At 40.7% G+C, this 22,787-nt stretch overlaps 1 protein-coding gene and 1 pseudogene across 4 annotated transcripts in view; both read left to right on the forward strand.

Annotated features, from left to right (window-relative positions):
* Positions 1 to 22,787, forward strand: part of MCTP1 (multiple C2 and transmembrane domain containing 1) — a 535,159-nt gene that overhangs the window by 13,893 nt on the left and 498,479 nt on the right. The window lies entirely within an intron of this gene.
* On the forward strand, positions 4,423 to 4,702 carry LOC123938745 (annotated as a pseudogene).

Raw genomic sequence — 22,787 nt, forward strand, 5'->3', positions numbered from 1 at the left:
TGTTAAATGCCTGTGAAAAATAAAGCTATGCATTCTGCAGTTAGTCTAGGTGTCAGGATCTCTGGACAGGAAAACACCTTGTTTTCTAAGCAACTAGTTGTTGGTGACTATGTCTGGTTGGGGTATATTCCTTTAGCAAGGAAAAAGGCAAGATTTAGTATCTTCTGAATCTAGTACGACTTCTAATGTTTCTTGGTAACAGTAATAACAGCACTAAAATCTTTATCGTGAGTGCTTGGCAGTCATTACTTCTAGCTTTTGAGACAACTGTAAAAGGGGCCAGAATTCTTAGCCTCATTTTATGAATGAATCAGTGGAGGCTCAGAAAGGGTGAGGAAATTGCTCAGAAAGGGCGGTAAGTGGCAGAGCTGGGATTTTTGTACCTGAGTAAGTGGCTGGCTCTAAAACTCATGAGTCTAACTGCCATGGTGCATCACTCTCCCCACACTAAGCTGCTGCATCGGCTCATGAGCTCAGGCTTTTCTAGAAGTCTTGGAGTGGTGAAAAGATTTGGTTCAGTGTTCTCTATAATGAACCATCCCCAGATATACCTATGTAGCTGAAAGATCTCCTTCTGCTACAGTACCAACAATTTCAGTAATGTATCTCTCTTCCTTTCTCTCTCCCTTCCTCACATATTTATGAAATATCTACCCTACAGTAGACATGGTTTCTTGTTAATACCTTGCTAGAGAAGACACATCAGTTCCTGCTCTTGGAGAGTTTATGATCTAGCAGGAGAAATTTCCATTATAGTTTTTAAAATATCACAAGTCACGCTCCATTATAATTGTAATAATGGATTCAGAGGAGTACAGAGAAATACAGATAGCCAGTTGTAAGTGGTCCCAACCTGAGCTTGCAGGAAGGGGAGGGGCGGGGAAGTCTTTCCTGAAGAAGTGATGTTTAAGATGAGAGGCAAAGAATGAACAGGATTTGGCCAGATTTGGGGGAACAGAAGGAAGGAAGGAAGGAAGGGATGTAGCAAATAGTTCTGGGCACAGGACACTACAGCAGAAGGCCCTTAGAGAAGTTTTGCCTGGACAGCTGGAATTTGGTAAGAAGGCAAGTATGGGGGCTCAGTGTGGAATGGTTGGCTGGAGCCAGGTTACGCAGGACCTTGTGGGCCATGGGGAGTTGTGGACTTTCACAAGTTCTAGAGCCATCGTGAGAGCTCCGATGCTCCTCCATAAGAGGAGAACCATCTGCAGGAAGTTCGTGACTTTGGTCTGGGAATAGCTGTTCTTTACTGCTCCCTGTGGAGCCACACTGTACTCATAGACGCGCTTCATAAGGAGGTAACAATGTTGGTTGGGGCTACTTCCCTCTCCCAAGATGTTGTATTTTAAAAATGTCTGTAAGAAACAGAAATACATAGTAGATGAACATATCTTTCCCCCTGGAAAAACAGGCCATTTAATTCTTCCTATTGCCTTTTTATTGCACACTGTTGGAAGGTAAATGAAGGCAGGAAATGCAATCTAATCTCCCCTTGTCAGTACTCAGGGGAGAGATTCTCAGAGACAGCACATTTCCAAGCCTAAGTAGAGATGAAAATGAGATAAAGCCCAGTGATTTAGATGTTACAGCTGTAAATTATGGAAGACATATATTTTGTGAGCTTCCAGTTTCTTTCCTGAAGTTAGGATGGGGAAAAGAAATGAAGAACCTTGGGAAGGGATTCTGTAAGGAGGTGTACATTTAAATCTGTATATTTTGTTAACGTAATCTTGGTTAATTAGGAAGACTGCTTATTGAGCAGATCTGAAGCGTGGTGAGGGAGTTTTAAGTTTTCTATTTTACAATGTATTTTCTTAGATATAAAATCTAAGTTTTATACTTTCATGTACAGCCAATATTCACATTTGTGAAACAGATTGACAGTTGTGCTTAAGCAACAAGGAAAGCTTAAAGGGCATAAAACCTCACCATGATATTTATGATACAGTGTTATAGTAGGAAAAAAAGGAAATATCAAAACTCCTCAATGAGACTCTAGTCCATCAATAAAACCTAAAGTAGTAGTATTAGCAGCTTATTTCCTACGTTAGGAAAGCTCAGGGTATGGATTCTAGTGTTTCTAGCAGGTTAGGGCCCAGAAATTATAACAAGACCCACCCAAGTGAGGCCTGCCTATCAAGCTTTGATCTCCCCAGGCAACCACAGTGTGACCTGCATTCTCTGCATAAAGAAATACAAATGAGGGGCACCTGGGTGGCTCAGTGGGTTAAAGCCTCTGCTTTCAGCTCAGGTCACGATCCCAGGGTCCTGGGATCAAGCCCAGTATCGGGCTCTCTGCTCAGCATGGAGCCTGCTTCCCTCTCTCTCTCTCTCTGCTTGTCTCTCTGCCTGCTTATAATCTCTGTCTGTCAAATAAATAAATACAATCTTTAAAAAAAAAAAAGAAATACAAATGGACACAAATCCATCATTGTTAATTCACCTTCAAGCAAGGAAGTCAATGACTTCCAACCCATGGACTCCAAAAACTTCCATTAGTACTCTTGGGTCAAAAGGAAGACTCAGTGATAGCTCTCATGAAGTAAGATGGCCCCATTAGCACTAGGGAAAGAAAAAAAAAAAAAATCAAAACCTGAGTCTTTAAATTTTCAAATTTTATATTCATTTATCCCAGAAACTTGCAGGGGACATGGATTGGATTGGTTCTTAGAAAGAACTATAGACTGGCTTCCTGGAAAGACAAGCAGATGTGCCCAGAAATAAATAGCCAGTTGCGGCCTGCAGCATTTACTGTGACCAGTATATAATTGGAACCCTAATTTGGTCATAACTGGAGTTTATTGTTAATATTGGATTCTGTTTCCTGAAAGTTGATTTCTCTTCCCTTGTATAGAGTCTTCTTTGGGACTGGACCACTGAAAAAAAGATGTCTTTCCTGGATAATGTGATATGGAATCTTCTTAGTTATCCTCCTCACGGGTCAACATTTGCTGCCTATGAGCTACACTCACATATCTCTGTTCTGGTTTCTGTGGACCCATGGCTCTGCCCTCCAGAGATTTGTCCTCTTAGCTGGGGAAAGAGTAAATATATGTAGAAGATAAATGTCACTGTCAGGTAGTGTGGACACCCCACTATTAAGTAATGAAGCCATGGGGACTCCTCTTCACAGGAGATACAGAGGCTCAGTTACCTCATGGAAACTGCTGTTGGTCTAGTTTGCACCACCACTAGACTTTTGTCCCCTTAGCTATACTCATTTCTCTCAATGATCCCATGGCCCTGTTTTAGAAATAAAGGTGCTGGGGCACCTGGGTGGCTGAGTGGTTTAAAGCCTCTGCCTTCGGCTCACGTCATGATCTCAGGGTCCTGGGATCAAGCCCCGTGTTGGGCTCTCTGCTCAGCGGTGAGCCTGCTTCTTCCTCTCTCTCTCTCTGCCTGCCTCTCTGCCTACTTGTGATTTAGGTCTGTCAAATGAATAAATAAAATCTTAAAAAAAAAAAAAAAAAAAGAAATGTGCTAAAAAGGTAAAAGCCCACACTATGGAGTCATTCTGAAGAAAGAGCTTTGTTTAAGTTAGAAGGCAGTTCTCAAACCTGAGAGGTGGCTAGTTCAGAGGGACGTGGATCTGTGCTGTGCCCTTTGGGCCTTGACAAATGGAATCACCCTTAACTCCCTTAAAAGAAGCCAGCCATAGACCTAACCTGGAGCTCTCTGCCTGGAAGCCTGAGTCTCTCCTGGGGCAGCAGCCTGTGAGAAGGAGGGCGGGTAGAGCTGAGGAGGGAGTGTGAGCGCCTGCTGGGAGAACTGAGGCCTGGTTTGCCAGGACCCAGGAGATGCACCTGCTACTGAGGCCGGGCCTGCGGGTTCTGCCAGGTGGGCCAGGCCCAGGAGCACACAGTGGTTCCCATCATAATAACAGGAACATCTGGGGAGAAGCGGGCAGGAACGCAGGTTTCTAATGAGATGAATGGAGCCCAGACACAGAGATGTCTTATTCAGGACTCTTTCCTTATGAGTGACAGAAGCTCAACTCTTCCTGATGTGGCTTCAACAGAGAGTGTATCAGCTCACCCCTGAAGAGACCCAGAGCAGGCTGGATGCAGAGCTTCAAACTATGCCATCAGCTTTCTCTGTCTCTGCTCTTCCCCTCCTTCTTACGTTCCCTCAGAACTGCTTGGCTCTGGGCATCTTCCCTCTCGGGCAGTTTCCTCCAGCAGCCCTTGGCACACAGTTTTTTTGAAGTGAGTCTCACTAGAATGATTGGCCTCTTACTCTACTCCTTGTGGCCAGGGGATGAGGTGCTTGGCCACATCACAGGTGTACCTTAGTGCCCCACAGTGAGGGTAATCCAACCCAAACCATAGGCACTGAAAGTGAGAGAGAAGCAGGTCCTTAAAGGCAAATTGGACTGTTCTGGCCATTTTCTGAGCTAGCATGTAGTCTTTTTCGGCACCCACCATGGCATATGGTGGCCAGAGCCAGAAAGCCTAGAAGGTGATGGGGCAGCCCATCAACCTCATCTTCAGATACTTGTAAAAACAGATCCCGGATTCAGGTATGGCATAAGGTACAAGTGACCATGCAGACGGAGGGCTGTGTCATTGGTTTGGATGAGTGCATGAACCTTGTATTGGGTAGAGCAGAAGAGATTCATTCTAAAACAAAGTCAAGAAAACAAATGGGTCGGATCATGCTAAAAGGAGACAGTATTACCCTGCTCCAAAGTGTCTCCAGCTAGACGTGATCAATGAGAAGGCCACGTAGTTTGTTTTTTCAGATGTCCGTTGTTGGGAGCATTTTTCCAAAACATTTGTTCATTAATTGAATAATTAATTGTTTTGATTGCCTTCATGTTATTATCAGATGACAATACATGCTGTGGGATTGTTTCTATTAAAAAAATATTGCCGTGGGCAAGCAAAAATTGCCCATGTGCCCTTAGGGTTCTGTCAGTAATCAGCAGTTGGGAAGATGAATGATCAGGCACCTGAAACATTGATCTGTGAGCTGCTGGGCCTAGCTTCTGGCGTGGGGCACAGGGCTCTCACCAGCCCTGCAGGAGAAGACCGTTTTCCCTGTTTTTAATGTAAAATGAGCATAGTGTATGGAATGGAAAAGTACATCAGATTCCTTTTTTAATGCCCTTCTATACTATTGTAAAGCCATAGTAATGAGATGAGTAATCTTAAAGTCAGCTTTGGTACAAATGGTAATACTTGAGTTATCTTCAAGGCTCTCTCATTAATTGAGGCCTAGAATGTTGGAAAAGACTCTATAAATCATACTTTCCATAGGTAGATACCGATGCTTGGAGGATAAATGCACTGAGGAAGTTAAGATACTGCCTTCTCCTTTTACAGGGTCTAGTCACGAGCAGGTCCTCATTCACACCCCACTTAGAAGCAGTTTCATTTTTACAAATATGCTTTGGTAGTATCCATCCATTACTGCCTCAGTTTCTCTGCTGTCCTGACTGTCACACTCTGGAAAAAATTTGCCTTTAGAGGATCTCTGGTTTCAGTAGAAAGGAAGAGAAGGAATCATGCAAAAGAAGAATGGCCGGAGTGAGCTGCCCACCTCCGGAGTCAGGATCCTACTGGCTTTGCCATAGTGGAGAGAGGACTGGGCAGATTGTCTTCCAGAACTCGCTCAAGTGCTAGCCTCTCCAAACCCCACATTTCTCTTCTGTAAAACTGGGTGAATAACATACTTACCCGATGGTGTCCTTTAGAGTGAGTTCCTGTCACATGGTTAACACTCAACACACAGTCATTATTCTCCTATATTGCCTGCCGCCCTCCCCCACCGCAGTCACTGTTAATGGTCTCCACATTTGACTTAACAGGTATTTTCTTTAGAAGTTACACCCTTGTCTTCTGGAGCCTCTCAGGTGGTTTCCTCCAGCAGCTCTTGGCACACAGTCTTAAGGACTGATCATTCCTACTTTAGCATGAATGAATTCAGTTAGTCTTTCCTCCTCATTCCTGGACAGAAAAGATTTACATTTTGATAGATGATATACATTTTGATGAGGACGGGTGGAGTTGGTGGGAGCCCAATGAATTAGCTCGGTCTGTAGAATTTGGGGCAGTGACCTGGGCCTGAGGGGTTGCTGCTGAACTTAATTGTTGGCAAGCATGCCAAGAGGCTGGAAAATAGTAGAGCTTTGAATGGAGGTGTGCGAGAAGGGAGAATGCTATCTGAAGACTTTCTTTGATCCAAAGCTTTGCTACAGAATGAATGGACCTGGCAAAGGAGTGAAGAACTCCCCATGTTCTCCTGTCCCTAGTAATTTCTTGCCCCCAGAACTTGGGCTGGAGCTGCTAGGACTGTATTAGGAGGTCTCATCTGGAAACCAGCCCCATTTGTGATATGGCTTCCCTGGGCCAATGAAGTCAGTAAACAGCTTTCTGGAACCTCACCAGTTCAGGAAACGAGGGGCCGCCTGCACTTTACAGATAATAGTTTTGTGATGATTGGCCTTCCTACACTCGATAATGTTTCTTCACCACAGCCCAAGTAGAGCGTCTCTGAAGGGGTCAGTTTTAGTTTCTTCCTTTGCTTAATATATGCCTTGCACATAGCAAATACTCCACAAATGTGAAATCAAATTGAATAATTAATAATTTTCCTATTAATTGAAGAAAAGCTTTAATTTTAATTTTTTAATATTTTCAATATTTTATTTATTTAAGAGAGAGAGTGAGTGAGTGAGTGCAAGCACAAGCAAGGTGAAGGGCAGAGAGAGAAGTAGACTCCCCACTGAGCAGGGCGTCTGATGTGGGACTCAAGATTGTGGCCTGAGCCAAAGGTAGACACTTAACCGACTGAGCCACTCAGGTGCCCCAAGAAAAATTTTAATTTTAAAGTATTAGGAGAGTAATTAGGGATAAGTGATATGGTATGACATAAATGAACTTTATCTTTTAGTTTTCTGATATTTATTGAATAGCTTTGGTCATTTATTAAAAGAATATCTCAAGGAGCTATTTAGCTGCAAGTTTTTAAAAAACATTTAATACTTCTTTATCAATTTCTTAATATTTAATGCAACAGTGAACTTTTTCTTTTTCTTCTTTTTCAATTTTTTTAAAGACTTTATTTATTCATTTGACAGAGAGAGATATCACAGTAGGCAGAGCAGCAGGCAGAGAGAGAAAGGGAAGCAGGCTCCCCACTGAGCAGAGAGCCCGATGCGGGGCTCGATCCCAGGACCCTGAGATCATGACCTGAGCTGAAGGCAGAGGCTTAACCTACTGAGCCACCCAGGCGCCCCCAGTGAACTTTTTCGAATAAAACCCTGCATAAGTCCAAATTTCTGTTTTTAAAGAAAGGATTTAGTTACCATGTTTTAAATTGTCAGATTCAGAATAATTACATAACGTCTGGAAAAACAAACACACAGATGAAACCAACATAAGAAAGTTAAATGCAAACTTTTGTTCACAAAATCATAAGTTTTTCAGTGAAGCTACCTCTTACTCCCCTGAGGATCTCATTGCTACAACTACTACAGGAATTTTATTTTTCAAGTTTAAATAAAGACAGAAATCATCAATTTCTCAAATACAGATTTAGGATGTGGTTCTGAACCTGTCTCTGCTCACGGCTTTCCACATAGTCCTCCCTCGGGTTTTTGCTGTGAACTGACTTAGGCATCTTCATCTCAGTGTTGGTCCTTTTATATTATTTACATTTTTATTTTGAGGTGTCATTCCTTTTCACTTCCTAAAAGTGGGTGTAATGCCTGACAATAGTGGTGCTTTGGCTAACCTCCAAAGATATTTGCAGAGTGCCTACCTAGACACAATGTGAGGAGCAGCAATGTAGGGGTGCCCGCTCACCTACACTGTTTCATGGCAGTCTCTCAGAAGTCTCCTTGATTAAAAAGAAGTGTCCTTGGACTGTGGACTTCATTTTCAAGAGTTTGATCATCTTGGGGCACCTGGGTGGCTCAGTCAGTTAAGCTTCTGCCTTGGGTTCAGGTCATGATCCCAGAGTCCTGGGATCCAGTCCTGCATCTGGCTCCCTGCTCAACAGGGAGCCTGCTTCTCTCTTTCCCACTCCCCCTGCTTGTGTTCCCTCTCTCAGTGTGTCTCTCTCTGTCAAATAAATAAATAAAATCTTTAAAAAAGAAAAAAAGGAGAGTTTGGTCCTTTTAAGACCCATGACAAGAGTATAATGTAGTAGTAGTAGTAGTCCTCTTCATCGTCAGCGTCGTCTACTAGGCAAAGACTTAGTGAGAGCAGAGCCATTGTGGAAACTTCCGTGCTCCAGCCACATCCCCTCCTCTGGGGATGTGCCCTTCCTCCCACCCCTAGGACTGTGGGTTGTGATGGTTCCACAGCTGTGTCCCTCACTGGGCATTGCCCTAGACCGTGGGAAACTGCCTCTCCCAAGGTTGGCTCCCTCCCATGGGGTGCTGAGAGCTGATGACTCCTCAATGAGGGGTTACAAAGGCCCAGCCCTCTTGCCTCCATTGGGGGCACCTCTGCAGTCCAGGTTCCCTGTGGGATCTATTTCGATGCTGTTGAAACCACATTGTGGGCCACCTTCTCCCTCCCTCCCAATCCTGTCCCCCTCACATCTTTACAGGTGCATCTTAAGGGGTACCGCCTTTACCCCAAAAACCCATCTACATGCAGCTCTTCATCATAGAGAATATTTCTAAGAAACTCTTCTAATAGACACTATTGTTGGATTTCTTTTTTTTTTTAATTTTTTTTTAAGATTTTATTTATTTATTTGACAGAGAGAGAAAGAGGCAGGCAGAGACACAGAGGGAAGCAGGCTCCCTGCGGAGCAGAGAGCCCCATGCCGGGCTGGATCCCAGGACCCTGAGACCATGACCTGAGCCAAAGGCAGAGGCTCAACCCACTTAGCCACCCAGGTACCCCTATTGTTGGATTTCTTGAAGTGATCTCTAAGTTTTAGGAAGAAACAGTTAGATGTCATGGAAACAATGGCAATGGTTTTGAAGTTTGGTGATACATGGACATTTTGAAGACAATCAAGGGAAGTTTTGCTGGTGTGGTTACACCCAGGCTTAAAATAACATTTACGGGAGGATGAAGAAACACAAACGTGCCAGAGGGATGGGCATTAGGGGGCACCAGAGGGCAGCAAAGTTAAAAGGAGAGAAATACTACAGGAAATCGTTTATTATAGAGTAAAAATTTTAAGTTTTTAAATAAGTATTTTTAAGAAATCACCAAATGCTAATGTGGGAGCAATCTTTTTTAGCTACAGAATCACACTCTGGCCTGGAGATTCAAATGTTGCAAAAAATTAGTTGAAAAGCGCCTACCACTTACTATTCCTATACTATCTAACCACAGAGATCCGGAAATGATCTTTAGCTGTCAAATGAAGAATTCTATGAATTAGGTTTCTTTTATGATTTATAAAATAATAAGACCTTAAGGTGGTTAAATATCTTTCCTGACAGTACATTTGCCTGGAGTATAGCAGCCACTCAAGTGTTTATTGAATGAATGCAAGAATCGGTGGATAAGATTGGGAGTTGAATGCAAATTCTGGATTGATTGATTTATTTTATTTTATTTTGTTTTGTTTTATTTTTACTACTGAGAGGAATGGAACTTAGTTCAGAGAAGCTGCACAATCTGGGATGTCTGGGTGGCTCAGTCAGTAAAGCGTCTGCCTTCAGCTCAGGTCATGATCCTATGGTCCTGGGATCCAACCCTGCACGGGGCTCCCTACTCAGTGGGAAGTCTGCTTCTCCCTCTCCCACTCCCCCTGCTTGTGTTCCCTCTCTTGCTCTCTCTCTCTGTCAAATAAATAAATAAATATAATTTAAAAAAGAAAAAAAGCTGTACAATCTAATGGGTCTTCCAATATTATTGGTTATTATTGCAATTAGATAAATATGTCATTTTGACTTTCTTAAAAACATAGGATGAACTTCTAGGAATCTAGTGCTAAGACATATCAAAGGTATGAATCAAATCTCCATGGAGATATTTGCTCATCACAGTTACTTTTAACAGGGAAAAATTGTAAATGGCTCACATATTCAACAATAGGGAAATGCTTAAAGAATTTAATAAACTCTGTAGGTCATTACGTGATCATTTAAAATACTTTCAAAATATTTATGTCATTATGTGGTCATTTAAAATACTTTCAAAATATTTGAGTATTCATTTTAAATGAACTTTATTTTTAGAACAATTTTATAATTACAAAAAAATTACAAAGATGGTACAGCAAATTCCCATATATTCAACACTCAGTTTCCCCTATTATTAACATTCAGCATTATTATGGTACATTTCTTATAGTTAATGAACTGACATAATTATTATTATTATTATTAACTGAAATTATTATTAACTTAAAGTTAATGAACTGACATTCATTCAGGTCTCCTTAGATTTTACCTAATGTCATTTGTTTGTTCTGGGATCCCATCCAGTATACCAGTGATATTTTGTCATATTTCCTTAAACTCCTATTGAGTATGACAGTTTTTCAGACATTCCTTCTTTTTGATGACCTTGATAGGCTTGAGGAGTATAGTCAGATATTTTGCAGACTGTTTCTCAATTGGGATTTGTCTGATGTTTTTCTCATTATTAGACTGGGGTTATGGGTTTTGTGGGGGAAAGACCACAGAGGAAGAGTACCATTCTCATCAGATCTTATCAAGGGCGCACAGACCCCACCTGCCTCATTGCAGTCAATGTGAACCTTGGCCACTTGCTGGAGGTAGCATGTAGCAGGCTTCTGTAAAGTTATTCCTCCCGGCCCCCACGTTCCATACTGTATTCCTTGGAAGGAGGTCATCACGCACAGCTTATACTTAGGGAGTGGGAAGTTATCTTCCACTTCTGCGAGGGTGGAATGTTGACATAAATTGTTTGAAATTCAGCAGAAGCGATTTATCTAGTCTCCCCATTATTTATTTATTCAATCACTGATTTATGGCAGGATGGACTCACGGATATTCATTTTATACTTTGTGTTTAACCCAACACTAATGTATTTACTCTTTTGCTCAGATTGCTCTAGCTTTGGCTTTAGAGAGCTCTTTTAGCTGGCCGCTGTATGCCTTTGGCTTACTCCCATCTTTGTACGAGCATTTATTTTCTGCAGTATTTCCTCACTTTTTTACTTGAAGATGCTCGAGTCTCATCTTATGTTTCCTGCCCTAGTCCCTGAAATAACCATTTCCCGAAGAATTCCTAGTTCCTTTTACTGGAGAATGGTATTAGAAACTGAGATCTGGGGGTGCCTGGGTGGCTCAGTGAGTTAAGCGTCTGCCTTCGGCTCAGGTCATGATCCCAGGGTCCTGGGATTGAGCCCTGCATCAGGCTCTCTGCTCTGTGGGGAGCCTGCTTCCCCTCTCTCTCTGCCTGCCTCTCTCCCTACTTGTGTTCTCTGTCTGTCAAATAAGTAAATAAAATCTTTAAAAGAAAAAAAAAAAAAGAAGCCGAGATCTGGGCACCAGGTGTGCTCCTTGCTATTGGGAAGCATTGTTAGTGGGATAGGAAAATATTTATCATAATCTGAGATTTTGAAAGTATGTAAAGTTAGATAAATAGTGATATCAAATGTGTATTTGTAAAAGCTATAAATATAAGTTCATAGAAGAGTAAATAACAAACACCAAAATAGCAATAGTTCATTTATCAAAGGATTGTAGGATTTTTAGATTTTTATACTTTTCTTCCCCCCTCCCCACCCCAGTTCTGAATCATCAATCATATCTCTGGCAATTATAGAAAAGAAACAGGAACTAGTTTTTTTTTAACATTAAAATTGTTTTTTATTTAAAAAATTTTAAATTTAAAATTTTTAAAATTAAATTTAAATTAAAAATTTAAACTTAAGATTTTTAAAAATTAAAATTGTTTTTAATTTTTAACTTATTAATTTGAAAGAGAGAGAGTGCACAAACAGAGAAGCAGAGGGAGAGGGAGAAGCAAACTCCTTGCTGAGCAGGGATTCTGACATGGGGCTCAATATCCAGACCTGAGATCAAAACCTGAGCCGAAGGCCGCCTCTCAACCATCTGAGCCACCGTGCCCCCTAAATTATTTTTTAAAAGTAAAATGAGGCAGAGGGCACCTGGGTGGCTCATTTGGTTATACATCTGCCTCTTGATTTCAGCTTGGGTCATGATCTCAGCGTTGTAAGATCAATCCCCATGTCCAGTTCTACGCCGAGCCTGGAACTTGCTTAAGATTCTCTCTCTCTCTCTCTTTCTCTGTGTCAAATAAATAAATAAATAGTAAAATGAGGCAGATCTTGTTGGTGTTACCCAGCTCCTCAGACTGTATCTTACTAATCATTAAACAACATTTTCAAGGTATATACCATGAATTGAACCAGAAGTTGTTATCAACATCTGTTCTGAGGAGAATTTGAGGACAGTTAATGTGACGAGGGAAATTTCCCAGTGACCACAGTGTATTGAGATGTACTTACAGTATTAAAATAATTCAACAACATTATTCTTATGTCAGGATTTCTGAAACTTCAGTAATTCATGGTATTTGCCATACCTACCTACCACCTGTACAATATGTGTTTAATGGTTTTCTCTAAACTGATTTTTTTTAGACGTTAGGTACACTTAAGAAAGAAAAATTTTTTCATTCCCCAAAGTAAAAATCTATCATGAATAGAATATGAACACAAAACAAATTACATTGGAACAAAACAATGTCATTAAAGTTAAAAAAAAAAAAAAAAAGCGAAGGGTGTGCTGTAAAAATATGGCCGAAAATTTCTTTATGGTTTTGGACCCTATTTCAGCACCTCATCTTGCTTTTTTTGCTCCCTCTAACTAAGCTGCACTCTTCTTAACTTAGAGCTTTTTATTGGTTACCACCCTCCCTGTTATGCTGTTTCTTCTGCCTGGAGCATTTAGTTCATGTCTGTTCATTTGCCAGCTATCAACTCATCCTCAAGGAAGCCGTCCTTTGTCTTCCTGACTTGATCAAATCTCCAGTTACAGTTCTTTCCTTTTTATACTCTGCTTTGGAGCACTGTTCCCAGTTGGGATATTACAATAGTTATTTGAGTGCCCATCTTTTTAGTGTCCTCCATGAGGGTGTGGATCTGGACACACTGTTGCATTCCAAGCATGTTGGATTGTGCCCGACCTATAGGAACTCACTAAATACTTAAATATATGAATAATCGAATATAACACTCTCTAGGTGTTTGACATTATGATTGGTGAATTCCAAACATCCCTTGTGAGTGTCGTATTTTTCCTCTCCACTTAAATTGCACCGCCCCTCCCCACCCCCCAGGTCATGTTGAATTTGACTAATGATGAGGGATAGGAATAAACACCAACTAGCTTTTTGTGACCCTGAGAAGAATTTTGAGGTTCAAGCCTTGTCCTCCTCCTTACTCATCTCAGACTCCTGCTGGCTGGCAGCTGACGTCCATCTGGGTTCAGCAGCGAGGGTTGGATTGGAAGAGAGAAGCCAGAGTATTTGTCCTGACACCGTTCTGCCTCTTAGAGAGGGTCTGGCAAGGGTATTATGTCTCCTATGCCTCCAAGCCCCGCCCCCCCCAACTCATTGCAGTGTGATACTTGCCTCACTGGGGGACCTCAACCACTGGGTCTTAGCCACCTCCTCCCTTCATCCATCCCTCCTAAGGGTGAGTTCGGCTCACCCTTGACTTTTTGCCAGACTCTGGGTTGCCTTGTGATCCCCTGTTCGGCTTCTCGGCTTGTCCACCATCTGTGCAGCCAGGTCCCCAAGTTATATACTCCCTTTGCTTCAAATATTCAGAGTGGTGTGTATTTCCCTTCCGGGACCCTGATTTCTTCAGACATCTGGCTAAAAAGAGGAGAAATCAGGCAAGCTTGTGCACCACTGCGCTTGTAATAAAGTGATTTCTTTAGTAAAATAAATTTGCAACAGTCTTTTACTGTCAAATCCCAGGAGTCCGTATGGCCCACAGCCTAAGACGTAGACCAGTCTGGGTGTGCTGGGAATGGTCTGCTGGCAGATAGGCCCTAGACCAGCCCATATAGTGTTGGGCGCTCCCCTGAATAGTTTCCTAACACCTTGCTAGAAAAGAAACTCGCATTTATTTTCCTTCCTTTTTTAAATTAAATTAATTAAATTTATTTATTTATTAGAAGTATTTTTTTATATTTTTTATTATATTCAGTTGGCCAGTGTTATTTTCCCTTTTTATTTCTTTATTCCCTCTTTCTCTCCTTTTCTTCCTCCCTCTCTTTCATCCTTCTTTTTTTTTTGAGAAATATCAGAGTAAATCAACTAACAAAGCAAAAAGAGAAAGGTGTAAGGTGACTCAAACTAGGGTTCTCCTCCTATAAGTAACCATGTGGCAGAACCTGATGTGCATTTTTATTGGAAGAGTTCCATGAAGTACAGTTTTTAGACCTTTATTTAAGAGCACCTGGTACTTCTGATTCGCCATCCATGCCCTGAGCTGCAGATGAGCCACCCTCCCTTTCACGGTTTACGGATAAACTTCTTCCTGATTCAGTGCTAGGATGCATACATTGCTTAGGGAGGGCAATGACTCATTGATTTGTGGAGAAGAATTACTGAGAAGTTCTGGAGCTCAATCCTTAAAGGCAGGCTGCATTTTGATGCTAAGGGAATTTGTCTGTCTTAATTCCTGGTTCTCTGACTCTCTGCTTTATATGTAATATCTAACCTTTGTTCTTTGGGCTCCTGTTTAAAATAGGAAGCATGAATCACAGTGCTCTAATTTTAACTTTTCCGAGAAAAGGGTTAACACTAACGCTTCTTAGTGTCCTCAATGTGCTTTTAGCCTCAGGCTCTAGGACCTATATTTTCCCCATTCTTCATAGGGCTGGGGGTGGGATCAGCGCACTGTGGGGGAGGGGAGCGTCCCATCCTGGCTTTGCAGTGTCATTCAGTTCATTATCTCCCTGCTCTGAGTAGAAAGCTTTTAGTTTTATTTCCTTCCCAGCCCTAGTATATGGTCAGGAAATGAAAGAATGAATTCTAAGAAGGACCGCTACTCAATTCTTTAAGTCATCAAAATTCTACCAATTCTTTCAAATTGAGGAAAATGCTGATATCCTCAGATGTTTCTGGCTATTTACATTTAGGGTTTTCTCTCTCCATCATGTGGTGAAGACTGGCTCTCTGTCAGACACTGGGCTCATTCTGGGAGTACAGACAGTGGTAGGGAAGACCTGGTTACCACTCTTGAGTTGACAGCCTAGAATAGCCACTTTTTCACCTTTGGAATGGTCTGTATTGGAACAAGAATGTTTAACTTGTATAATCTCCGGCAACCTCTTTAAGTTTGGAACACAACATTGGCTTTCAACTTTTCATGATTATGGCCATACTAAGAATCACATTTTACAGCAGACACTGCACACACACCCATGTACACAGGCACAGTTTGAAATTCAAGACACTTCACAAGGCAACCTCTGATATTTTCCATTCCAGTCCATTTTTTAGTAGAGTTGCCGTTTTTGACCATTGTATCGATTTTATGATCCACAGATGGGTTGTAACCCACAATTTGTTAAAAGCTGATGTCAATATAATTTGGAAATGTTATACAAATTAGGATAGCAAAGCTTCCAGAAGATGATTAATTGACTTGGCTGAATCAGAGCTGAGAGTGCAACATTCTAGAGTTTTCTCTCCTGCCTCTAAATTTCAATAGCACCTATATAGATACTTATCTTGGCAATTAATATATGCAGTGGGTTTTGAAGCATATTCTTCTATTGTCTTAAGCACTAATTAAATTTTTTTGAATATTACTAAGCATCTCAAAATAGCATCCATGTCTGTGTTTCTTTATAGCCCCACGTGACTCACCATAATAACTTATATGGAAGTCAATGTTATATGGAGTCAGTGTTAATTTTATTTGAGATTAGATACTGAAAGACTTCATTTGTAGATGATCAGAAAGGACAACACGCTTTACTAATAGTTAAACTTCAGTTTAAGGTATAAACTCTGGACCTGGTCTTCATTGGTTGGAATTCTGGCTTCAGCATTTACTAACTGTGTGATAATGAATGGAATGCTCCAATAGTTTATGGTTTGGGAGACTAAGTTATTCACATTTTTACTGACTGAATTTTTAGCAGGTGTAGTAAACTTGTCTAGTGAGTTAAAACATCTAGGAATTTATTGCCGGTTCAATAAAATGTTTATAGAATAATAGGTATTTTATGGCCCAGACTACAAATATTTTTAGTAATTATGAAAATTGCAAACTAAACAATAGGCTGTCTGCTGTTAGGATATTGGATTTTGCTTTCAAATGAGCAAATTTACAATTCTCCGTCCCCACCACAGTGTTCTTTTCAGAACGATTAATAGTCCTGTCTTTGTGTGTTAGTTTGGATTTACAGATTTATTATTTTCTTAGTACTTATACCTTTATTTTATTCTAATGATGTGTCCTGTGGTTATAAAAGGATATATGGCAATTTAGCCCTTTTATTTTAGTAATTCTTTTCATGAATTTTCATTGGGAAAGAGCAAAGACAAAGATTCAGTTCACTGTGGCAGGAACCTTAAAAATATAACTTGAGAACTCCACACCTATAAAGAAAAAGTGGGAAATGGAAATATAAAAAAGAAAGACCTCTGGGTTAAGCATTATGTTAACACACACTTTCACATTTAAGTGTTGTTATATTCATTTTTGTAGAAGAGGAAAAGACCTGCAGAAGTTATTAGGCAGCTTGTGAATGGATGGGTCAAAATTCAAACTTACATTGGTGTGACTCAGAGTCTTCTTTTCTTTCTATGGCACTAAAAATGAAAACCCCATCCTCTATCAAAAACTGGGTCTGAAATTTTACTACTCTTACAAGCCAACCAGTTAGTTGCCGTAGTTTCATGGATGTTGACAGAAGACACTAGAACCCTGGGTCAGAGACAAAGGACTTTATGATTTATGACATAGCAGATGAGCTTTATTATATATCTGTCTTCTTTTGCTTCTCACAGGTGTCACTGATTATTCATTGTTCACACAATAAAGTCAAAAGCCCTTAATAGGAAATAAATATTAGGCCCTCTGTGACCCCTGCATACCTCATCTCTCAACAGTTCCGTAATCAAACTATGCTCTGTTCATACTATAGTTCTCCAGATTCCATGCTTACTCATTTCAGGTGCTTTCAGTCTTCTCCCTCTGCTTGAGATGTCCTTCTCCCTTTTCTTAAAATATTTACCTCTTTCTCTCCTATAAGTCTCACCTCTTCTAGTCATATCACCTCTTCTAACACAAATGAGCCTTAACCTTTCGTCTGTATTTTCTGTTCCTATTCTCTTTCTGTACCTGTCCCTCTCTCAGTATTGGCGTAGTTGTTGTAGTTTCCTTTTCATTATTTTTATGTTCCTGGAGGGCAGACACTATCTTGTGTTTTTAGGTTTATGCCCAGGACTAGCACAGAACCTGGCCCTGAGCTGACTCTCATAGCTGATTGGTGAAAGAGCAAATGGATGAGTAAATAAGGGAGGAATTCAGGAGTTAGTGACTGAGGATTTCCAGATCAGGGAGAGCAAGGATGACCTAATTGTTACAATATTTCATTTACATTTGGATAGCTATATGTATTCCAGTGGAAGAAATGTAGGAATGTCTAATAGTATTGCTTTTACCCCTAATTCGTTCTGTTTTAGAAAAAAAAAAAAAAAAGAAGAAGAGTTATCACACTTTACCATTCCTATAATCTTCAGTTTAAAATGATGTATCTGGAAGGTAAAGAGAGCTGATGTAAATAGTTATTGTCTACCAGGCATTATGTTAGGTTTTCTCCATACTTTTATAATTCATTTAATCTTTATAATAGTCCTAAGAAGGATAAGCATCTGTCTTCAGCTCAGTTCATGATTCAGGTCCTGGGATCGAGTCCCACATCAGGCTGCACACTCAGTGGGGAGTCTGCTTCTTCCTCTGTCTGCCACTCCAGGCTTTCCTGCCCTTCAAGCAGGGGCTTGTGCTCTTTCTCTGTCTCTGACAAATAAATATATTCATTAAATTAAATAAAGAGTCCTAAGAAGATAAAGTTAATTTCCTCTTCTTCCTAATGAAGAAGTTGAGGCTCAGATAGGAACATAAAATGCCCCAAGTCACATGATCACCTTAAACCTTCACAATGTGCTTATGATGAGTCAGGCATTATTCTAAGCACTTACATATAATCACGTACTCTGAGGTAGGTATTATTATTATTTTTTAATTTATTTACCTGACAGAGATCACAAGTAGGCAGAGAGGCAGGCAGAGAGAGAGAGAGAGAGGAGGAAGCAGGCTCCCCACTGAGCAGAGAGCCCGATGCGGAGCCCGATCCCAGGACCCTGAAATCATGACCTGAGCCGAAGGCAGAGGCTTTAACCCACTGAGCCATCCAGGCGCCCTGGTAGGTATTATTTTTAATCCCCACTTTTTAGATGAGGAAACAAACACAGAGATATAGGAACTTCCCCATCAGTTCACTCCTTGTTACCATCTGTTCCTCTAAGTAGCTGCTTTGCAATCTTTGTTTAGTAATTCTAACACCTGAATCATCATTTCATGGTTTGTTTCTCTTGACTGCCTTATTGCTTGACTGTGAGTTGTGTTTTGCTCTTTCTTCTTATGTCTAGTAATGTTCTTATTGTATGCTGTACATCATAGATGATATATTGTATGCAATCCGAGTTATCTCCTTTTCTACTCTAGAGCATGCTTTTTAGTCCAAGGCATGGGGGCTCAACTGAATATCTCAGGTTTTCAACAAGATCTCTTCATTCTGTTTGTGCCAGAACTCCATCTTCCAGCCCTGTTCAACCTTTGTACAACTTCGTTCAGCTCTCACCTCTGTATTAGATGACGTCTGCTAGGCCTCTTTATTTACACCAAAGACTCATTATAAATTCCCATAATGACTTCTAGCCTGCTCTCTTCCCACCCTCTGAAGCTTGGGATTCTTTTCTCTCTGCCTCTTTGGCTTAGTACGATTCCTGCTCCACTTGGTATCTGTTATCCTGCACTGTCCCAGTAAAGGCCAATCCTGGACTAACTCTAGGTTTCTCTTCTTTCCAGAACCACAGTTGTATGTTACCTTTTTTTGGGGAGGGTGGGGGTGGTGGTTCAATAACAGTGCCCTCTTATATTTTCCCATTTTCTTTTTTTTAATTTTCCCATTTTCTAGTTGTCTCTTCCTTTTTCTGTTTTAAACCAGCTGTATCTTTTCTTATCATAAGAGATTTTTCCATGAGTTTCATTTATCCATTGCTTTCACAGTCCCTCATTATTTACATCATCAAGAGGTACATGTTTAATAAAACTAAATTTCCCTTGTTCTCATTATTATAAGAAGGATCAAAGTCCTCATGTCACATATGTATATGTATATATACATATACATATGTATATATATGAACAAGATGAATTCAAGCACACATATCTTCTGAGAGCTGGGATTCATCTTGTTCATTGATTTATACATTCTCAATAGCTATAGTTGTACTTATTTCATTAAAGGTTTTTTTTTTAGGTTTTATTTTGTCCTCTCATTTGGAACATCTTCCTCTGTTTCTTCATTTTCCTTGACTCTCTGTGTTAGCTTCTATGCATTAGATGCACAGCCACCTCTCTTAGTATTGAAGGAGTGGCCTCATGTAGGACATGAACCTTATCATTCAACCTTGCTCTAGGTCTTGTTTTTTAAAACCTTTGTGATTATTCAAGCAGCTCATTTTATTTTTCATAGCTTCCAGTTGTTGAGGGTGCCAAGTTCTTCCCCAAAGGGGAAGAGTTCACTTAACACATAGTTTCAGACTGATTGGAAGCCAGACTCTCAAGCAGAAGCTTTTAAGTATGCAAGTATATAGAGTCCTGTGGATTGAAAACATAAGCCCCACCAGCCACCAGTGCAGGGCAATTTGGAAGCAGTCCACTGGGTATCATTTGGGGTCCAGATGAGTGTATGAGCTCCTTTCTGGGAGACACTGGCAAGCTTTAGGGAAGCAGAGGGGGAGGGAGGCAGAGGCAGAGGGAGAGTGTAGAGATAATGCTTGCCAGAGGAGAAAAAAAGCAAGAAGAGGAAAAAAAGAAAAAGCGTAGAGTTTTGTTTTTGTTTTAAAGATGGCATCCACTGGCTGCAGCAAGACAGAAGGAGAGTGTAAAGATGGCATCCACCAGTCTCTATCCCCAGAAAGCACCCTAGAAAGCTCCCGAAATGTGTGTCAAATCAGATGCTTGTCCCTCAGGCTGATGTTCCAAGACAAGCAGTTGGACTGTTCCCACACAACGTCCAGCCACTCCTTGACTATTTCCATGCTATGCCCTGAAGTGAGTGAGTCCAACTGTTCAAGCCCCTTAAGGGCCAAATCTTAGTTTGTTATAGCCTCGTACGTCTTATGGATGTGAGCCATGTTGTTTTCCAGAGTTAGGTGTTTTGGAGGCTCATGTCCCAGGTGTAGGTCTTAAAAATTGGGGTGGCTAATACAGGGTTCAAAGCCTTTGCTCCTTAAGGAGAAGCTTGGGGTTTTTTGTTCCCTCTGGATTATGGCTCGCTGCACCAGAGGTGGTTTATGGTGAGACTGTGTGCCAGCCTCTCCTACTGCTTTGTTGTGTGCCTTTTCTGGCTCACCCAGTGCATAGGAGTTGCTCAGCTGGTTCTGACTTTTTTCAGAGGAAATTGTGCTGTATGAAGCTATAGATTCTGTGTATTTATTGGGGGGGGGGGAGTAGGTGAGGTCAGGGTCCTCTTACATTGCCATCCTGAACCGGAAATTCTAATTTTGACAGGAACTTCAATGACTTCTTTTTGGGAGTAGTGCTTTATGGCATTTTAAAAAAACAGCTTTATTGAAGCTTAATTGTCATGTAATAAATTTCACATGTTAAAGGTGTGTACAGTTTGATTAGTTTTGAAATATGTATACATCTGTAAAATCCTCATTATAATTATTTCCACAGATCCAGGAAGTTTCCTTATGACAGTTTTAGTCCTTCCATTCCTCCATCCACTAGCCTATACTACTGCTGACCTGATTTATGTAATAATAGCTTTACTTTGTGTTTTCTAGAATTTTATCTAAGGGAGATCCTATACTATGCATTTTGGAGGGGCCTGGATTTTTTCACTCAGTATATTTTAAAGATCTATTCATGTTGTTTCAGGTATTAGGAGTTAATTCCTTCTTATTGTGGATCATATGATATATTTCAATAATGTCTATCTGTTAGTGGGCATTTGGGTTATTCCCACTTTTAAGCTATTACAGATAAGGCTGGAAATGTAAAATCTGTTATTGTTTCCAGTAAAATAGTCTGTGATTGCTTCTCACAATTTAGTAATTTAGGGATTTTGTTTAAAAAACTGACTTTTCAAGCTTTACTACAAAGTTGTGATCACCAAGACAGCATGGTACTGGCACAAAAACAGACACATAGACCAGTGGAACAGAGTAGAGAGCCCAGATATGGACCCTCAACTCTATGGTCAAATAATTTCCACAAAGCAGGAAAAAAATATACAGTGGATAAAAAACAGTCTCTTCAATAAATGGTGCTGGGAAAATTGGACAGCTATATGTAGAAGAATGAAACTCGACCATTCTCTTACACTGTACATAAAGATAAACTCGAAATGGATAAAAGACCTCAACGTGAGACAAGAATCCCATCAGAATCCTAGAGGAGAACATAGGTAATAACCTCTTCGATATCAACCACAACAACTTCTTTCAAGATATGTCTCCAAAGGCAAAGGAAACAAAAGCGAAAATGAACTTTTGGGACTTCATCAAGATCAAAAGCTTCTGCACAGCAAAGAAAACAGTCAACAAAACAAAGAGGCAACCCACAGAATGGGAGAAGATATTCACAAATGACAGTACAGACAAAAGGTTGATATCCAGGATCTACAAAGAACTTCTTAAACTCAACACACAGAAAACAGATAATCATGTCAAAAAATGGGCAGGAGACATGAACAGACACTTCTCCAATGAAGACATACAAATGGCTATCAGACACATGAAAAAATGTTCATCATCACTAGCCATCAGGGAAATTCAAATTAAAACCACATTGAGATACCACCTTACACCAGTTCAAATGGCTAAAATTAGCAAGACAGGAAACAACGTGTGTTGGAGAGGATGTGGAGAAAGGGGAACCCTCTTACACTGTTGGTGGGAATGCAAGTTAGTGCAGCCACTTTGGAAAACAATGTGGAGATTCCTCAAGAAATTAAAAATAGAGCTTCCCTATGACCCTGAAATTGCCCTACTGAGTATTTACCCCAAAGATATAGATGTAGTGAAAAGAAGGGCCATCTGTACCCCAATGTTTGTAGCAGCAATGGCCACAGTTGCCAAACTGTGGAAAGAACCAAGATGCCCTTCAATGGACGAATGGATAAGGAAGATGTGGTCCATATACACGACGGAGTATTATGCCTCTATCAGAAATGATGATTACGCAACTTTTGTATCAACATGGATGGGACTGGAAGAGATTATGCTGAGTGAAATAAGTCAAGCAGAGAGAGTCAAGTATCATATGGTTTCACTTATTTGTGGAGCATAACAAATAACATGGAGGACATGGGGAGATGGAGAGGAGAAGGGAGTTGAGAGAAATTGGAAGGGGAGATGAGCCACGAAAGATTATGAACTATGAAAAACAATCTGAGGGTTTTGAAGGGGCGGGGGGGGGGGTGGGAGGTCGGGGAACCAGGTGGTGGATATTAGGGAGGGCACGTATTGCATGGAGCACTGGGTGTGGTGCATAAACAATGAATTCTGTTACACTGAAAACAAAACAAAACAAATAAACAAACCCTGACT

This window comes from Meles meles, chromosome 3, assembly GCF_922984935.1.
Source record: "Meles meles chromosome 3, mMelMel3.1 paternal haplotype, whole genome shotgun sequence".
NCBI lineage: Eukaryota > Metazoa > Chordata > Mammalia > Carnivora > Mustelidae > Meles > Meles meles.